Source organism: Bos javanicus, chromosome 13 (assembly GCF_032452875.1).
Source record: "Bos javanicus breed banteng chromosome 13, ARS-OSU_banteng_1.0, whole genome shotgun sequence".
Classification (NCBI taxonomy): domain Eukaryota; kingdom Metazoa; phylum Chordata; class Mammalia; order Artiodactyla; family Bovidae; genus Bos; species Bos javanicus.
The window spans coordinates 25,045,316-25,066,391 of NC_083880.1; the positions used below are offsets into that span (position 1 = coordinate 25,045,316).

Genomic DNA, 21,076 nt, shown 5'->3' on the forward strand with positions numbered 1-21,076 from the left:
GGAGAAGCAGGACGAAGACCTCATATTCATTACTTATTATTTAGTTAGTTTTTAAAATTAATTTTTATTAGACTATAGTTGCTTTACAATGTTGTATTAGTTTCTACTGTACAACAAAGTGAATCAGCTATATATATATATATATATATATATTTTTTTTTATCCCTTCCCCTTTGGACTTCCTTCTTATTCAGGTCACCACAGTGCATTAAGTAGAGTTCTCTGTGCTATACACTGTGTTCTCATTAGTTATCGATTTCACCCATTATTTATTATATTTGGTTAAGGATGTCAGAAATATAAGGTCATTAGAAATCAGTAAGTTGCCGGATGTATGGGGAGGTGTATGGGGAGGCAGAGTCATACCCCTTCCCTAAGACTTTAGCAGGGTTGTTTGAAAGGACACTTGAAGTTCCCATTTGACCATTGTTATGTTGTAGACTTCATACTTCTAAATTTCGTAAGTGAATATAGAGATAAACAATAAAGATATGTTAAATGTCCTTAAGGTATATAGCCATTCATTTTTAATTCTAAGGCTGTTCTTCCTCGTTGATGATCTGGATTTTACACAGCCATCCCTCTGCTATATGACTCTACTATTTCTTGTGTTCGATACTTGTGTCCTGCCATTTCTACTTCTGTCTTAATCCTTTTTGCCCATCCCTGGAGGCCTGGGTTAAACTTCCTTTCATCCTGTGTAGATTGGCCACTTCATTCCAGTTGTTCATTGAGCTGCTTTTAAAAATTTTTATGTATTCATTTACTTATGGTGGTGCTGGGTCTTGTTGCTGTGCGTAAGCTGTCTCTAGTTGAGGGCAGTGGGGGCTACGCTCTAGTTGCGGTGCACAGGCTTCTCACTGTGGTGGCTTCATTTGTCATGGAGCACGGGCTCTAGGCACGTGGGCTTCAGTAGTTGTGGCTTGTGGGCTCAGTCGCTCTGGCTCACAGGCTCCAGAGCACAGGCTCAGTAGTCGTGGTGCACAGGCCTTGTTCCTCCTCAGCAAGTGGGATCTTCCCAGAGTAGGGATTGAACCGGAGTCTCCTGCATTGGCAGGCAGATTCTTTACCACCAAGCCACAGGGAAGCCCCTGAGTTGTTCTTTCTTTCCTCTTTTGTGGCATTCCACTGACCCATTGTTGCTCTTCATCTGGTCCAGATTCATGGGTCTCATGGGTCTCTGCCCATATACCCTGTCCCACATTACCTCTGACACCTGCTGCCTCCTTCTTTCTTTCTAATAGGACTTGCATCTCCCTACTAGTTGAGAAACTTGTTGATCGTTCCCTCCTGCCATCTTTCACACAAAATATTTCTTTGGACACCCCCTTGGCCCTCAGTATATAAATTATATCTCAACCTGTCCACACAAACTTACTTGATTTGGAACTATTGGGTATTTGAAGTGTGACTTGAGCAACACTCCTTTCCTATGTTAAAATATGTGTGATTGACATGAATTGAGAAGGCTGGATTTTGCTAGATACCGGATTATAGGCTGTTGTAAGGCAGTTACCAGGTTTTATGTTCTGTAGCATTTCCTGTGAATCCATTAGCTTTTAATTTGCATAATCAGTATCACAACAGCTGATGGTGGTACTGACTCCCTAAATGAACTTCTAGCAAATACAGTTGGAAGAATACCCATGGGGTTCCAGTGTTATACTTTAAGAACTAAAAATTATAAAGAAATAAGTATTCAGGAACCACCCCCAAACTGATAAATCATCCAGATGCTCCTAAAAAAAATCAAAATAATATCCTTTTCATGCACCTAGTGATTGGCATATTAAAGTTCTCAATAAATATTAAATCTATCATCATTGGAATATGTTTTCAATACTGTGTGGTTGATCACCATCACCAACTTTTCCAGCAATTTTTCTATGAAATCTGTAGCTAGTTTATAGGTATGTCAAGAATCCCAAAGCCATTGTGAAATCAATGCAGCAATTGGTGGTAACAACTCCTTAAACTGAAGATCTTTAACCTAAGAGTGCAAGCTTCCATCTTCCTTCGGTATGCTTAAAAGATAAAAAGCTAACATTTTTCAAGATTGATGAAACAATGATAACAGTTCTTCCTCGTGAAAGAATGAAAATATACATCTTTAGATTGCTACATGAATGATTTAATTCAAACATAAAGAATGATTACAGTTCAGTGTTATTAAGTATTGAAACAGATAGTAATAGAAAATATGCAATCACTGCAATTGCTTTTATTATATTTTATTAAAAATAGGATAACACATGCTGACCAAGATGGATTTTGAGACTAATTTAAGCTCTACAAATGTAGGATTTTATACTCATCACTAGTAGTTCCCCTGTTCTTTCATCCAAGGTACTTTTAACTTTAGAACACTGAAGCAAAGATATTCAAAATCAGCCTTGGAATTTAATACATCATCTCTTTCACCAGAGACATTTCACTGATCCTGTGTTATTTAAAGGCCAAATGGAACTGTTATGGTGAAAATCTGAAAAGAATGTCAGAACTAACACAGTATGGAGATCACATTTTCACAGAAATAATGATTCCAAGTCTTGTAATTTAATTTGCATGGTTGAATGAACTTGTTTCTCTCCTCCTCCAAAAATACAGCCTACTACATCCCGAACTGCAGTCCTTCAAAAAAAGAGGCCAAGTCCCAAAGTTAGTATTCCACAATCTCGCCCATTCTACAACTTCATACCCAGTAAATATTTTTTCTTAAAAATGAATTCTAAACCTACAAGCCTGTTGTTTCTGAGGAAATGATGGGAGAAGAAAAGACTTAGTCTATATTTAACTAAAAAGGAAGTCACTTAACCTAAAAAGAGTTACAAAATTTATATATCAGGTGGGAGCATGTAAACTGTCACATAAAGAAATAGATCATGTTACCTGGAACCCAAGCAAATACACTGTTGATACTTTCTCTGGAGAGCTGACAAAGGAGAAGGCAATGGCACCCCACTCCAGTACTCTTGCCTGGCAAGTCCCATGGACAGAGGAACCTGGTAGGCTGCAGTCCATGGGGTCTCTAGGAGTCGGACATGACTGAGTGACTTCACTTTCACTTTTCACTTTCATGCATTGGAGAAGGAAATGGCAACCCACTCCAGTATTCTTGCCTGGAGAATTCCAGGGAGGGGGGAGCCTGGTGGGCTGCCGGCTATGGGGTTGCACAGAGTCGGACACAACTAAAGTGACTTAGCAGCAGCAGCAGGAGCAGCAGCAGCAGCAGCAGGAGAATTTCCCTAAGTTGCTTTTATGAGTATATTATGAGAATCTAGACGTCTGTGTTAGTTAATGGGCATGTGTGCTAACTAAGTCACTTTAGTCGTGCCCAACTCTGTCTGACCCTGTGGACTGTAGCCCTCCAGGCTCCTCTGTCCATGGGATTCTCCACACAAGAATACTGGAGTGGATTGCCATTCCCTTCTCCAGGGGATCTTCCCAACCCAGGGATTGAACTCTTATCTCTTACATCTCCTGCATTGGCAGACAGGTTCTTTACCACTAGTGCCACCTGGGAAGCCCCAGTTAATGGGCATAGTTCTGTAATAAACACTATCCACATTTCAGTGGCTTATCACTAAAAGGTGTGTCTATTATTCACATTGTCTAGTGGAGTGAGGATGAGGAAGGTGGGAGGGTTCTGCTCTAAGAAGTCACTCAAGGACCCAAGCTACTTGCAACATGTGGCTTTGCTATTTCCAGGGCCCCTACCTTCTCTGCATTTAGCCCACCAAAGGGAGCCAATCACAGAGGACTTCCTGGGAGGTTACCTCGGGCTACACCTGCAAGTGGTTGTATGGCCCTTCTGCCTTCATTCCATTGGCTCGAACCCCATCATAAGACCTCATTTAACTGCAAAGGACACTGAAAAATGAAGCCTTAAATGGCTGCCAAGAGAAAAAAGAAATAGGATCAGATGAACACCAAGTAGTCTCTCTCACATATATAATAGTTTTGAATTGGGGATCATTAACAGGGTATGCAAAAATAGCCCCATGGTTGATCTTTAATGCTAGTAGCTATAAGAAAACATTGGACCAAGGATGCCCATCCCAGGAAGCAATAGCTATATATTCCCTACTAGGGAGGATGTTCAATTTTAGATGTTGTGAGAAATGTAAGATGATTCAGATATTGTCTGTATCCTCAGGCAGTGTATAGTCTGCTATAGGAGTAGGCTATCTGTATAACTAGCTGCATTCTAGCTGGTATCACAGGATGTTAAATTGGAAGTGTCTAGGAGATCAGTACTGGGTGTTCATTGGAAGGACTGATGCTGAGGCTGAAACTCCAATACTCTGGCCACCTCATGCGAAGAGTTAACTCATTGGAAAAGACCCTGATGCTGGGAGGGATTAGGGGCAGGAGGAGAAGGGGACGACAGAGGATGAGATGGCTGGATAGCATCACCAACTCGATGCACATGAATTTGGGTGAACTCCAGGAGTCAATTCATGGGATCGAAAAGAGTCGGACACGACTGAGCAACTGAACTGAACTAAACTGAGACTCTTACATCTAATAGAGGTGAAATTTCAAAGTTAAATCAAGGTGGATGTTTACAAAGGATTTAAAATATGTTTAGTTCAGTTCAGTCACTCACTCGTGTCCAACTCTTTGCAACTATGGACTGCAGCTATGGACCAGGCTTCCCTGTTCATCACCAACTCCCAGGGCCTACTCAAATTCATGTCCATTGAATTGGTGATGCCATCCAACGATCTCATCCTCTGTCGTCCCCTCCTCCTGCCTTCAATCTTTCCCAGCATCAGAGTCTTTTCTAATAAGTTAGTTCTTTGCATCAGATGGCCAAAGTATTGGAGTTTCAGTTTCAGCATCAGTCCTTCCAAGGAATATTCAGGACTGATTGCCTTTAAGATTGACTGGTTGGATTTCCTTGCAGTCCAAGGGACTCTCAAGAGTCTTCTCTGACACCATAGTTCAAAAGCATCAATTCTTCAGCACTCGGCTTTCTTTATAGTCCAACTCTCACATCCATACATGACTACTTGGAAAAACCATAGCTTTGACTAGACAGACCTTTGTGGACAAAGTAATGTCTCTGCTGTTTAATATGCTGTCTAGATTGGTCATAGCTTTTCTTCCAAGGAGCAAGTGTCTTTTAATTTCATGGCTGCAATCACCATCTGCAGTGATTTTGGAGCCCTAAAAAATAGTCTGTTACTGTTTCCATTGTCTCCCCATCTATTTGCCATGAAGTGATGGGACCAGATGCCATGATCTTAGTTTTCTGAATGTTGAGTTTTAAGCCAACATTTTCACTCTCCTCTTTCACTTTCATCAAGAGGCTCTTTAGTTCTTCTTCATTTTCTGCCATAAGGGTGATGTCATCTGCATATCTGAGGTTATTTATATTTCTCCTGGCAATCTTGATTCCGGCTTGTGCTTCATCCTGGCATTTCACATGATGAACTTTGCATATAAGTGAATTAAGCAGAGTGAAAATATACAGCCTTGACATACGCCTTTCCCAATTTGGAACCACTCTATTGTTCCATATCTGGTTCTAACTATTGCTACTTGACTTGCATACAGATTTCTCAAGAGTCAGGTCAGGTGGTCTGGTATTCCCATCTCTTTAAGAATTTTCCAGTTCGTTGTGATCCACACAATCAAAGGCTTTGGTGTAGTAGATGATTTTCTGGAACTCTCTTGCTTTTTCGATGATCCAACAGATGTTGCCAATTTGATCTCTGGTTCCTCTGCCTTTTCTAAATCCAGCTTGAACATCTGGAAGTTCATGATTCACATACTGTTGAAGCCTGACTTGGAGAATTTTGAGCATTATTTTGCTAGAGTGTGAGATGAGTGCAATTGTGCAGTAGTTTGAACATTCTTTGGCATTGCCTTTCTTTGGAATTGGCATGAAAACTGACCTTTTCCAGTCCTGTGGCCACTACTGAGTTTTCCAAATTTGCTGGCATATTGAGGGCCGCACTTTAACAGCATCATCTTTTAGGATTTGAAATAGCTCAACTGGAATTCCATCACCTCCCCTAGCTTTGTTCACAATGAGGCTTCTTAAGGCCCCCTTGACTTCTCATTCCAGAATGTCTGGCTCTAGGTGAGTGATCACACCATCGTGGTTATCTGGTCAAGAAGCTCTTTTTTGTATAGTTCTTCTGTGTATTCTTGCCACCTCTTCTTAATATCTTCTGCTTTGTTAGGCCCATACCACTTCTGTTCTTTATTGTGCCCATCTTGGCATAAAATATTCCCTTAATATCTCTAATTTTCTTGACGAGATCTCTAGTCTTTTCTGTACTATTGTCTTCCTCTATTTCTTTGCATTGATCACTGAGGAAGGCTTTCTTATCTCTCCTTGCTATTCTTTGGAACTGTGCATTCATATGGGTATATCTTTCCTTTTCTCCTTTGTGTTTTGCTTCTCTTCTTTTCTCAGCTATTTGTAAGGCCTCATCAGATAACCATTTTGCCTTTTTGCATTTCTTTTTTTGGGGGATGGTCTTGATCACTGCCTCCTGTACAATTTTACGAATCTCCGTCCATATTTCTTCAGGCACTGTATCAGATCTAATCTCTTGAATCTATTTGTCACTTCCACTGTATAATTGTAAGGGATTTTATTTAGGTCATACCTGAATGGTCTAGTGGTTTTCCCTACTTTCTTCAATTTAAGTCTGAATTTGGCAATAAGGAGTTCATGATCTGAGCCACAGTCAGCTCCCGGTCTTGTTTTTGCTGACTGTATAGAGCTTCAAAAATATGTTCTATAACCTAAAATCTTCTTAGCTACAAAGAGGATATAAAAGGTCTCAAAGTGAAAATTGAGAGAGAATTACCTTAGGAGGATTTCTTCTTTAAAAGTTAATTGAAATGTTTTTAAACCATGCTTTGTTTTCACCAGTATCCCTAAGGATAAAGGCTACAGGCTGTCTGCCACTTCACCTAAATTCTAATAAGACTGACTTTACAGGACAGCCTGGAGAACTTGACCTCTACCTTCTGAGTTTGGGAGGGGGACACAGTAGACTGAATTCTCCCTCAATTCTGATAAATTTGGAGGGGATACAGCATAACTCCTTGGAAGAAAAGTTATGACCAACCTAGATAGCATATTCAAAAGCAGAGATATTACTTTGCCAACAAAGGTCCATCTAGTCAAGGCTATGATTTTTCCAGTGGTCATGTATGGATGTGAGAGTTGGACTGTGAAGAAAGCTGAGCGCCCAAGAATTGATGCTTTTGAACTGTGGTGTTGGAGAAGACTCTTGAGAGTCCCTTGGACTGCAAGGAGATCCAACCAGTCCATTCTAAAAGAGATCAGCCCTGGGTGTTCTTTGGAAGGAATGATGCTAAAGCTGAAACTCCAGTACTTTGGCCACCTCATGCAAAGAATTGACTCACTGGAAAAGACTCTGATGCTGGGAGGGATTGGGGGCAGGAGGAAAAGGGGATGACAGAGGATGAGATGGTTGGATGGCATCACTGACTCGATGGACGTGAGTCTGAGTGAAGTCCGGGAGATGGTGATGGACAGGAAGGCCTGCCGTGCTGCGATTCATGGGGTCGCAAAGAGTCAGACACGACTGAGCGACTGAACTGAACTGAACTGAACAGCATAACTGGTTAGCTGTTCGGAAGGTAGGAGCAAAGGGAAGTTATTGTTGTATTGAAATCAACCTGCATATCGACGTCATAGATTCTGTTCCAATATGGTGGCCCCAGAGTGATGAGGCGTCTGCAGAGAAGTGCTGGAGGTGGACCGTTAGATGCCCAGGGGCTAAAAAGGAGCAGCAGGTTGGAATAGAGCTGCATCAGGGGGTCAGGAGAAGACTTCAGAGTGGGAGTGTCTCTGAAGAACCTATAAAAGTGATCTTAGAGAAAAAGAGTCAGTTTTCAATGTTGGCCACACTCTCTTCTGATTCTATCAGTCAAAGAGATCTTTCCTTTGAAAGATCTGTCTTTCATACTTTAACTGTGGGGATGGAGGTTGGTCAGAAACAGCAATTAGTGGGTGAAGGAAGATGGGAATGAGAAAGATACAGGAAGCCAAACTCTCTGTCTTGAAGACACCACATTGCCTGCAGGCAGCCTTGGATAGAAGGTGATAGTGATGATGGTTTGGCTTCCCCGGTGGCTCACACGGTAAAGAATCCACCTGCAGTGTGGGAGACCTGGCTTCGACCCCAGAGTTGGGAAGATCACCTGGAGGAGGGCATGGCAACCCACTTCAGTATTCTCACCTGGAGAAGCCCCATGGACAGAGAAGCCTGGCAGGCTACAGTCCATGAGGTCACAAAGAGTCGGACAGGACTGAGCCACAAAGCACGGCACAGATGGTTCAAGTGCTGATGAATCCTGAGCTGGGCATTCTCATCCGAATTGAGACTCTGTTTTGTTACTGGCAGAAAACGTAGAACTTTTTCTTGACTAGGAATGATCAGAAAAGTCAAAGATTTGTAGGAGTTTTCATCAGGAGCAGGGAAGAGCTAATTTCTTTGATCAGGCTTAAAGGGACAATGACAGGCAAAAACAGTACTCTTTTATGACTACAGCTGACATAAGTGATTTGTTCAGTGTGCCATTTATGTTTGAATTCTGGTGAGATGCCCCAGGAGAAATACAAGGAAAGTGCTCTGGGAGGCCATGTATAAAAGGCACTTGCTTCTAGCTGGAGTGGAAGTGTGCCTGAGGAAAGGATACTGGAGAAGGCGCATGCAGCAGACTACTTAAAGATAAAGAGATTTAAACATGCAGAGATTCAGGATGGGCTAGGGAGGGTGGGGGGCTGTTGGAGCTTTTTTAAAGACATTTCTAGCAGAGCAAACAAACAACAACAACAACAAAAGCAAAGGATGTGTCCATGTACATTCAGCCTTGGCCAAAAAAAAAAAAGAAAATACCTTTCTCAGGAGAAAGATTGATAACGGAGAGAAGGCTATTCCTGGGTGAGGACAGGGGGTATATGGGTAATCTCTGTGCCTCCCCTTAATTGACTCTAAACTGCTCTTGTAATTGCCCTTTAGAGAAAATAAATGCAAGGATAGGACTCCCCTGGGGGTCCAGTGGTTAAGACTCCGCACTTCCACTGCAGGGGGTGCAGTTCGAATCCTGGTAGGGGAACTAAGATGATGCATCCTGCGCAGCATGGCCAAAAAAAAAAAAAAAAAAAGGAGACAGAGCAGCATAGCAGATGCATATAGGCTCGCAATTAGTTCCATTTGGCTGAATCCAGGCATGGGGCAGTAATGGAAAATAAGCTAGGAAGCATTGACCTCCAGCTTGGGTAAAAGCCTAAGGCGTGCTTGAAACCTCAGCGGGGAGTCTTCAGAAAAGGCAAGAATCAAGAACGAGGCAGGGACCAGGGCAAAAGGAGAAGCCCTGTGGTTGAGCTGACCTTCATTTTAGGTGGCCCAGTGTCTACCTGACAGTGTCCAGCAAGGTGTGGGGCATCAGTTTGTTTCTAGATAGATCAGGGTGATAACCAAGGAGAGTTGATGTGATAAGCAGGACATGAAAACAAGAAAGTGTAGGCAGTGGGGATGATAAATTCAGTAAGTTATACCTGAAGGTATTAATTTCATCTTGGAGGAGGTTTGGGAGTTATATCTGAATAGATAAGAAAGGCTTCTTTTCAGACAGGCAGCTCCAACACTCCATTTCTATGACCTCTGATGAAGTAATATCATTCCTCTAGGCCTCAGTTTCCTCATTTATGAAGTGGTAATAATAATAATGCGTGATAACTCAGTCCAGACACAGATTGCCCAGCATGGTGCCTGACACATTTTTGGTGACCAGGAAAACCAACTCTCTTCTTGGTTCCTTTAAGACAAGGAGGAGGATGGATATTTTCTAAGAAGCAGGCTGCAAATCAGGTTATGGTCCCCATCTTGGCAAAAGAACTAGAGAAAAAAAATCCATAAGCCACAGCAGATGCTCTGTTTCATGGACCAAGCCATCGATGGAAGGTTTGAGGTGGGGAGGCTTTAGGACTATCGGTCTTGAGATTCCCTCCATACTGAGGTAAGGACAAGAGACCACCCCATATGGCAGTTCTCAGTCTGCTAGCCTTAAGTGGGATTGGCTGAGGGGTTGGGTGGGACTGAGTTTGCAGGTCACAGGTCCTCAGTGCTTTTTTAGGTTGTCTGGGAGGCAAGAGAAAAATGGAGAGTGGGGAGCAGGTTTGCAAGGCAGAGAGTTTGAACATTATTCCACTGCAATCTCAGACTTTGAAGGGGGGCAGAGCTGGAAGAAGGGAGAGATGTGAGACTTCACCTGTCCATGCAGCCAGGGAGCTGTAAGGGTGAGCTTGTGGAGAGGCCCAGAGAGTACAAAGAGCATGGATCACAGCCGGGAGGCAGAAAAATGTTAGAGTGAAGAGACAGAGTCTAGACATAGCTCTGTTGCTAAGCTTTCTGAGCATCAGTTTCTCCAGGCTTATGTCAAAGGGGCTTATGTTGACATTTCACCTACCCATAGACTGGGATCTGAAACCTGATCTATGCAAAATTCAGCCAAAATAGAAAGCCTGATTTAAATGGTCTTTAGTCAGTAAATGTAGACATGATTACAACCTTCACGCTGAAAAGATGAGACAGTACTCCTCTCCAGTTTATTCATCAAGGACTATATACTTAATTTTGACACAATTTAAAATTTTGACATACTAGTTACTCTCCCCAGGAAACTAAAGATGCAGACAAAAAGGCTGTTAGAATAGGAGATGACCATAGTTACAAGCAAGTCTGGGAGCTCACTACAAAGAAGAGATAAGGGGAAGTAAAAGAATTATTTTATTTATTTTGCTTATTTTTTGCATTAATTTTTATTGGAGTACTGTTGCTTTACAATGTTGTGTTAGTTTCTGCTGTACAGCAAAATGAAAATGTGATACATGTATCTCCTCCCTTTTGGACTTCCTTGCCAATCAGGTTACCACAGAGCATTGAGTTGCCTGTGCTATACAATAGGTTCTCATTAAAGTGAAAGTCGCTCAGTCATGTCCGACTCTTTGCATCCCCATGGACCAAACAGTCCATGGAATTATCCAGGCCAGAATGCTGGCATGGGTAGCCATTCCCTTCTCCAGGGGATCTTCCCAACCCAAGGATTGAACCCAGATCTCCTGCATTGCAGGTGGATTCTCTATCAGCTGAGCCATCAGGGAAGCCCAAGAATACTGGAGTGGGTAGCCTATCCCTTCTCAGGGATCTTCCCGAGATCTTCCCAACTCAGGAATCAAACTGGGGTCTCCTGCATTCAGGCAGATTCTTTACCAGCTGAGCTACCAGGGGAGCCAGGCTCTCCTTAGTTATCTATTTTCTACATAGTATCAGTACTGTAGGTATGTCAGTCCCAATCTCCCAATTCATCCCCCTCCCCCGCCCCCTTCTCTGGTGTCCATATGTTCTCTCCATCAGTGTCTATTTCTGTTTTGCAAATAAGATCATCTATACCATTTATCTAAATTCCACATATATGCGTTAATATACGGTATTTGTTCTTCTCTTTCTGACTTACTTCACTCTGTATGAGGGAACTTTTTTAGAAATAGCAGCACAGATCTCCTCAGCCCGGGGGCTAGGGTACACATGTGTGTATTGCCATGTGCCTTGGGGACTCTCCAGATTTGTGTGGTAGTTTCTGGAATCTGCAAACATCATGACTAATCGATGCTGCAAAGATAGTTGAGTCATTGAAAAATGGATAAATTAGAAAAGAAGCAGAGCATGGAACTAGAACACATTTTTAAAGTACTATTGAAAATTATAGAACTTTTAAAATCTGGGCCTCTTAAGGTCCAAGTTTTCATTATATGGATATATTTGTTTATCCAATACTTGTGTTTGAGAAGTCATAATATTCTTACATAGACCCACTGTGACTGACTATAAAATGTACAGACCGCTTAAAATTAAAAGAAAAAGGGGAAACAGATATACCAGAACATAGTCAAACCAATGGTCACATTGGTCAGTATGAATTTATATTGATAATCCTACCATTGCTGAAAATATTACTGTGATTTGTTTTTATTGAGTATTATAGCCTTTGGGGGCTTCCCTGGTGGCCCAGTGGTAAAGAATCCACCTGCAGTGCAGGAGACGTGGGTTTGATCTTGGGTCAGGAAGATTGACTGGAGAAGGAAATGGCAAGCCACTCCAGTGTTCTTGCCTGGGAAATCCCATAGACAGTGAAGCCTTGTGGGCTACAGTCTATGGGGTCACAAAAAAATTGGACATGACTTAGCAACTAAACAACAACGTAGCCTTTTTAGTAAGTTTATAATAATATAAGGCAACAGCTTTCTTACTTTAGAATCTTAAATTGCTATTCACAAAGAAAGCCACCATTGACAACAGATTTTAGGCCTGGTTCTTCTAGAAAACATTGGCTGAGCACTTTATGCTGTAAGGACACACTAGCTGACCCTTGAAATTAGCTCAGAGTGAGACTGAATTATTCAGATTTCTCATTTTTTAATGACTTACACAATATCAGGCCTACCCTAAAGTCAAATCTTGCAAACCCTAGTGTCAGAGTTCAAAGTAGAGTATCAAAGATAGCTTGAATGATGGTGGCATTGTTAAAATAAGGTATAACTCCTTCGCAGTTTACAGTGCTCATTCAGTATGTAAGTTCCAGCATATTTGTTTCAAAAACATATCTTAAGGAACTTGCTGGTGGTTCAGTGGTTAAGACTCCATGCTTCCACCATGTGGGAACTAAGATCCCACATGCTACATGGCCAAAAAATAAATAAAAGTCTTAAAAATTAAAAAAATACAAATGAATCCCATGGAATCACATTGGATAAGGCATTGGTCACTACTAGGCCCTTTACAAAAGTAAAGAGATTGTTGGTATATTGGATACTACCTTGGAGTCTGAAGACTGCAGAGGCTCAAGTTCACCCTCACTCTGCTGGCGGGATTAGAGTTCTGTCTGCCCCCCAGCATCCAGGCAGGTTAGTGACTGAATCCTGCCAAGACCCAGTGACTGCAGATGCCTGGACTTGCAGCAGAGCATCCCTGAGCCCTCAGGAGAGCACTTTTCCAGCGGTGATTCAGGAGAGAGAAGGATCATTATCTTCCCCTCCACTGCCACTTCCTTTGAAAGGCCACACCACATTTGAACAAACCTGCTTTTCTTGGAATGTCTAGCACCCTGAAGGTGGCCCAAGGACCAGGACTTTTTGTCCAGAGTTTCTTTCAAATTGTTATGAACTGAGTTCATTTTTTAAATATGTGGCTTTAAAGCATAGAGTAAAATCATATTATTACATAAAGTATCATAAGTCATTTATAACTCTACCAGGATGTGCCAAGCCTGAACTTGAAAACTGTAAAGATGTAAGTTGTATTTGGAAGGTTTCAGCATCAAAAATACCCTGTTCATACTAATGACTATGAAACATCAAGATATAATTATCTGTGTATTCTCTGATTAAACTGATGTCATGACATCTTATTAAAAGCACTTCTTTTCTATTCATGGTCTCAAAAAGCCAGGGTTTAAGTAGACATGTCAGATCATATTTGGCAATTCTTTCAAATGCACCAATGAATTCTGTTGGGATTCTTTTTTTAATTGCAAAGGGCATTCATTTTGTATTAAATAAAGTAACTTAAAATGTAAAACTAATATATTCTTAATGTAGATTTGAAAAAGAGAAAGAAATTTTAAAAAGCTATAAATAACAACTATTAAAAATTGGACTTGATCAAAAAATAAAACTTACTCTGTAAAAGACTCTATGGGCTGGTAGAAAACATTTAAGAATCAGATAGTTGACAGAAGACTTGTACCCAAGAATAATGAGCACTTAAAACTCAACAGTTAGGAAACAACCCAATTAAAAAACAGGAAATGGCTTGAACAAACACTTAGCCATAAAGAAGTTTATATAGTTGGCACACAAGCACATGAAAAGGTGTTCAACATCGTTAGTCATTAGGAACAGGCAAGTTAAACCATGATAAGATACCACCATTAACCTATTGGAGTAGATGAAATTTAAAAGATTGACAATGCCATGTGTTGGTAAGAATGCAGAGCAAATGAGACCTTCACATCCTACTGGTGGGAATGCAAAATGCTGGAAACCAGCTTGGCAGTTGCTTGTAAGGTTAAACATACACGAACAAGACGATCCAGCAATCCCACTTCTAGGTATTTACCCTGGAGAAATGAAAATTTGTGTTCACACAAAAACTACACAAATATTTAGAGAAGCTTTATTTATAATCTCCAAAAACTGGTAACAACTCAGATCTTCTGAGGATGAGTGGATTAAATATACTGTGATAAACACTGCTGACCTGAAACAAATAGAATGCCAAGTATCTCTCCAACAAAGATGGATTTATTTGGGATCAGCAGAGAATTACTGTCTGAGTCTGCAAGCCACTACAAGTCCTGGAAGGGCAACACAAGGAAATGCTTTTATAGAAGGGAAAAGGAAGTTGGGAGGGCTATGTAAACGAGAGTCTGTGGTTTGTCGTTGGCTGAGCCTTGACAGATCTTCTTCCTGATGGGCAATCAACACAGGGTGTGAGAGCTCCCTCTTCTGGTCTTCCAGCTCTATTTTCTAAATAGTATTTTTAAACTATCATGGCCCAATTTATTAATATTTTATTTTATTTTTTGCCCTCTTGGCATGTGAGATATTAGTTCTCCTGTCAGGTTTTGAACCCATGCCACCAGCAGTGGAAACACAGAGTCTTAGTCACTCGATCACCAAGGAAGTCCCCCTCCCAACTCTATTTAATTGAGGCTTCTGTTTATTGTTTTACAGTACATGTAGGGGAATAGTCCTCAGCCATAAAAATGGAATCAAATTTTGACACTTGTGTATATCAAACAACTTTGACTCATAAAATAGTTATGCTAATTGAAAGAAGCCAGATAAGAGTTTACCTAATATATGATTGCATTTGTAAGACATTCTCAAAAACCAAAAGTATAGGGACAGAAGATCAGTGGTTAGGTGTTGGGGGTTATGACTGCAACTGGATAGCAAGAGGGAATTTCAGTGGATGTTAGAACTTCTAAGTTTCCTGATGTGATAACAGTTGCTGCATAAACTATATATGTTTAAATTAAAAGATACTACACTTGATCTTAGCCAAAAGCTTCCCCGATGGATCAGTGGTGAAGAATCCACCTGGAATTCAGGAGACACAGGAGATGCAGGTTCAATCCCTGGGTCAGGAAGATCCCCCGGAGAAGGAAATGGCAACCCATTCCAATATTCTTGCCTAGGAAATCCCACGGACAGAGGAGCCTGGTGGGCTACAGTCCAAAGGATCACAAAGAGTCGGATGCAACTGGGGACACACACACACGAATTCAAAGAACTATTAAATTCCTGGAGCACACATGCACAAAAGTCCATTTTATTGTGTATCAATTTAAAAAGACATAGAGAACAGACTTATGAACACAGGGAGAGAGGAGAAGATGGTGAGATGTATGGAGAGAGTAACATGGAAACTTATCATATGTAAAATAGATAGCAAAAAAGAAAATGAGTAATATCATGAGTAGTCATAAGGACCAGGGTTTCTTTTTTTTTTTTTGGCTGCGCTGCATCTTCGTGGCTACATGCTGGTTTTCTCTGGTTGCGGCGAGTGGGGGCTACTCTTCGTTATAGTGCGAGGAATTTTCATTGCAATGGCTTCTCTTGTTGCAGAGCACAAGCTCTAGACGTGAGGACCTCAATAGTTGCAGTATACCGGGTTAGTTGTTGTGGTTGGCGGACTTTAGAGCACAGTCTCAGTAGTTGCGACATATGGGTTTATTTGCTCCAGGGCATGTGGAATCTTCCTGGTCCAGGAATGGAACTCATGTCCCCTGTACTGACAGATGGAGTTTTATTCACTGCACCATCAGGGAAGTCCCAAAGACTAGGATTTCTATGAGAAAAAATTAATTTTGCTATTAAATTATGACAGCATAAATAATTTTAAAAAATAGTCTCAGAATTTTAGTAGTCTTCATAATATAGTTTGCATATTTGAGAACAATAGGCACAATTTTGCAGAAAAAAATTGTCCTCCTCCACTTTGCCAACTTCAAAATCTTTAATTTGAATAGGTGATCACAGAATTTGTCTAGTCATCCACACTAATCTTTTTCATGCAGTCACTGGGCAGTGCTGGAATGTTAAATTTGATAATGGAAGGAGTTACTTGATTAAGAAATTTAATCTTTCTCCAAGGGTCTCCTGAGGATTTACTCAGTGATGGGAATGAAATGGTCCAATGCACAAACAGGTAGAATGCTTGTCTTCCCAGATTTTAAGTGGACAGAGGTCTGTGGGCAGGAGAGAGTGTGGAGGAAGGGAAGGACAGACAGCCACTTGGAAATAGGAGGAATGATTTCTGGGTTAAAGAATCTCCTGTACAAAGTCCAGAGAGTCCTCTTGTGTTGAGGTATAACCTTGCCTGCCTGGTGTAAAACTGCACAAAGGGAAGTGTTTTGGGGGGATTGTTGTTTGTTTCTTTTGAGTTGGGGGAAGGATTGCTCAGGACTTAGTGAAATGCAAAATCTTAAACTGAAATGAAATAGTTGTCCTGCCCTGACAGTGAATTCATGCCCCGAGGTGTTTAGTGGGAGAAGGCGTTCTAAGCGCTGCTAGTGAGTTCTAACTGGGAAACTTGTTAGAAGGCATCTGGACTCCTTTGACCTGATGCTTGGACACAGGTCACTCCACGCTCACACCTCTGGGACCTCTGTTGAGGCTCTTGGGGCTTTGATGACTTCGTGCCAAGTACTCTGAGAAATAAGAACTGAGTGATTCATTTGAGAGGATGTTGAAACTTGGGGTGGGTTTCCCTAGTGGCTCAGCAGTAAAGAATCTGCCTGCAATGCTGAAGACACAGGAGACACAAGTTTGATCCCTGGGTCAGGACAATCCCCTGGAAGAGGGCATGGCAACCTATTCTAGTATTCTTGCCTGGAAAATCCCATAGACAGACTGGAGGGCTACAGTCCATAGGGTGGCAAAGAGTCAGACACAACTGAAGCGACTGAGCACACATCCACACACAAACCTTGGGGTGAGAGATTTGGGCAAACTTTTAAAGTCACAAATGGGGCTTCCCTGGTGGTCCAGTGGCCAAGACTCTGTGCTGCCAGCGCAGGGGCCAGGTTCAGTCCTTGGTCAGGGAACTAGATCCCACATGTTGCAGCTAAAAGATTCCACATGATCCTGCGTGCCTCAACTGAGACCCAGGGCAGCCAGATTTTTAAAAAAGACAAAACAAAAAAAACAAATATCTCCATGAGAAATAAACTTTAGATGTATTGTGGACAATAATGAAAATGATTCTTTCTTCCAGAACAAATGGTTTGGAAAAAAAGGAGTACAGGGAGAGTTAATGTTGATTTTGCAACAGGATTTAATATCTGGCTTGGTTGGGTAAAGAATTTATTAGCAGTGTTCTTCACCCTCAGATGGTTATTAGCATTGTAAAATAGCATCATTCTTAACCCTCAGAGGATTCCATTGGAGAGGGTCAGATCATGACTCCAGAATATTTCCACTGAATTCTGAGTTAAGCCACTGGATTAAACAGCTGTGGTCTAATGATATGCAGCCACTGTCCTTTCACAAATACAAATCTGAGGCCCATCGAACTTCTGATGCCAAAAAAGCATATTGATAAAAGCAAATTGAATCTGATCTCTACTTTTGATCGTTCAGAAGGAGCCAAGATCAATATATGCATATGGTTCAAGCTTACAGAGCTGTTATATTTATTTTTTAAATGTTATTTTAATTGACTTATTAAAACTTAGAACCAAGTAACCCATAAAAATGATGTTAATATAAATAATAAGATTCTTAGGCTATCCGTTGAGGATCTGTTAAACCTATAACTAAGCTGGACCATGGAAACTTATCACACCCAATCGTATTTCTCTTGGAAAATGAATTCCAATTTGAGACACAAAATAGAAAGCACAAGGATCCCTTTACCCTCTCACTGGGTTATTTGGTGGGCAGACTACACATTTTCTGAGGGTAGAAACAAAGCAGAAAAACTAGACTCCTTGCTGTGGGGTGAATATTTGTGTACCCCCAAATCCACATGTTGAAATTCTAATCACCAAGCTGATGGCACCTTTGGGAGGTACTCAGGTCATGAGGGCAGAGTCTTAATAATTGAGATTAGTGCCTTTATGAATGTATTCGTCTGGATACTAAAAGCCCAGCATATACACAGAGAGAAAGAATTTAGTACTAACATTAAAGACCAAAGGTACCATAATTCCACCACAGGAGAAAGCCATGAATCTATACCATGCTAGAAATGTTTTCTTACACCATTAAAAAGTAGGGTAGAGAGGGAATTAATTCCCTGGTAGTCCAATGGTTAAGATTTCATGCTTCCACTGCAGGGGGTGCGGGTTCGATCCCTGGTCTGGGAACTAAGAACCTGCATGCCTCTAAGTGTGGCCAAATAATATTAATAGTAATCTTTTAAAAAAATGAAAAAAAGTAGGGCAGAAAGGAGAAAATAGTAAGGAGCAGTTCTCTGATTGTTTCACGTAGATTTCACGTAGATTCTTTAGAGTTGGGAAGGGCACAGTAGTTGAAGAAGGTTTAAAGTTAGGTAAGGAAATATGGAGGGAAGTGTCTCCATAGCTTTGTGGAAACCTGGTGGAACAGGAAAGCCATGCAGGATACAGCTGGAGTCTTGCTGCCCTTTGGTCACAACAGCTGTAGTGACGTGGTTATCTGGTCATCTCGTCAACATGTGCTCTCATGTTAGGGACTCAGCTGCCTTCTGCTTCTACTTATTTGGCAGCCGTAATTTCCTAGGGAAGCTTCCCTGTGTGTCCCATATTCAGTCTCACCAGAACCAGGGTTTGATTTGTTCAGCCAGTCACCACTGAGATAGGGTGGGCTTCTTTACATACCTGACCTCCTCCTTTGCGAGCAGCAAGACTTTAGATGAGTAAAAAGTAACACACACGTTGGCTGTCTGCATCATTAGAGTAAAACTACACAATCTGCAGAAGTGAAGAAACAAAGGATCCAATGGTAAATAAAAAACAAATTTTACAAACTCAAAGTAGAGTTGCCATATGATCCAGGAGTCCCACTCTCTGGCATATATTTGGAAAAGATGAAAATTCTAATTTGAAAAGATACACCCCAATGCTCATAGCAGCACTATTTATAATAGCCAAAATACGGAAGCAACGTAAGGATCCATCAACAGATGAATGGATGAAGAAGATGTGTGTGTGTGAATATGTATATTAATATATGTGTGTGCATATACAATGGAAGATTACTCAGTTCCCAAATCACTGCAGATGGTGGCTACAGCCATGAAAATAAAAGATGTTTGCTTCTTGAAAGAAAAGCTATGACAAACCTAGATAGTATATTAAAAAGCAGAGACTTACTTTGCCAACAAAGATCCATATAGTCAAAGCTATGGTTTTTCCAGTAGTAATGTATGGATGTGAGAGTTGGGCCATAAAGAAGGCTGAGCGCCAAAGAATTGATGCTTTTGAACTATGGTGTTGGAGAAGACTCTAGAGAGTCCCTTGGACTGCAAAGAGATCCAACCAGTCCATCCTAAAGGAAATCAGTCCCGAATATTCATGCAAGGACTGATGATGAAGCTGAAACTCCAATACTTTGGCCACCAGATATGAAGAGCTGACTCACTAGAAAAGGTCCTGATTGTGGGAAAGATTGAAGGCAGGAGGAAAAGGGGAAGACAGAGGACAAGATGGTTTGATGGCGTCACCAACTCAATAGACATGAGTCTGTGCAAACTCCAGGAGATGGTGAAGGACAGGGAAGTTTGGCGTGCTGCAGTTCATGGGTTTGCAAAAGAGTCAGACACGACTAGAGCGACTGAACAACAAAAAATTACTCAGCCTTAAAAAATGAAATAATATCATTTGCCACAACATAAATGGACCTAAAGATTATCATACCAAGTGAAGTAAGTCAGACAGAGCAAGACAAATATTATATGATATGACTTACATGTAGAATCTAAAATATACTACAAATGAACTTATTTACAAAACAGAAACATATCCACAGGCATAGAAAACAAGTCTACAGATACCGAAGGGAAAGTGAGGAGGGATATATGAGTTATAGGATTAACAGATAAAAATTGCCATTTTTATAAAATAAAATATAAAATAGATAAACAATATGGATTTACTGTATAGAACAGAGAACTATATTCAATTATTAAAATAAGCTATAATGGAAATAATCTGATATTTATGTATATAACTGAATCACTTTGCTGTACACCTGAAACTAATACAGTATTGTAATGTAATATACTTGTTTAAAAAAACTAAAATTTAAAGGATTAGAGAAAAGTTTATTAATAAAGAATTTTATTTATATTCATGCATACACTCAAATTTAAAAGTATGGTACTTTTCAAACTTCAATGAGGGACTAAATTTTCAAAGTTTGTATCTCACTTTTTCTGTCATTTGTGACATATTGGTCATTCAGAAGCCTGTAATTGATTAATGTGAAAAAAACAGAACAAAAGAATATTTATGTAGCTTCTCTTGTAAAGCCAAGGCACAAGGAAATAAAACAAAAGATAAAAAGCAAAACTTAATGTATAGTGAGCCCTGGTAAGAGTAGAAAGGATGCAGATTTTTAAATGTATTTGCCAGCCTCACATCAGCTGTACCATCAAGCCTCCTGTGTTGGTTGCAAGGATGAGAAGGGGAAATGCTATTGACTCGATTTTGTGATCCATGTAAATTCACAGAGAGAAAGCAATGTAACATGAGACTGACCTTATAAAGTAAGAAATTTGGAAATCTGGGTGGTAAGGCCTACCGGTATGAAACAGGATGTGTAATCAGTATCTTTACTGAATGGATAGGAAGGATGCCTTTTTATAGATCTGAACTGAAATGGCAGGATTTGAGTACAATGGCAGATCAAATCCCTCTGGAACCATTTCCTCCAGTTCTGCTATTTTTAGATGTTTTGTGCTTACTTCTTCCTTAGGTCCTCTGGTAGCCTGACTTTTAGTGTCCTCCAAGTTACTCCATGTATCTCTTT

The 21,076-nt window shown here is 40.8% G+C and overlaps 1 protein-coding gene and 1 long non-coding RNA gene across 2 annotated transcripts in view; one reads left to right on the forward strand and one right to left on the reverse strand.

The window, feature by feature from the left end:
- KIAA1217 (KIAA1217 ortholog) overlaps positions 1-21,076 on the forward strand; it is a 527,643-nt gene that overhangs the window by 101,529 nt on the left and 405,038 nt on the right. The window lies entirely within an intron of this gene.
- LOC133259053 (uncharacterized) overlaps positions 15,250-21,076 on the reverse strand; it is a 33,997-nt gene continuing 28,170 nt past the window's right edge. The window contains exon 4 of the long non-coding RNA XR_009740251.1: positions 15,250-15,911. This is a non-coding gene — a long non-coding RNA (uncharacterized LOC133259053). The remainder of the gene's footprint in view (positions 15,912-21,076) is intronic.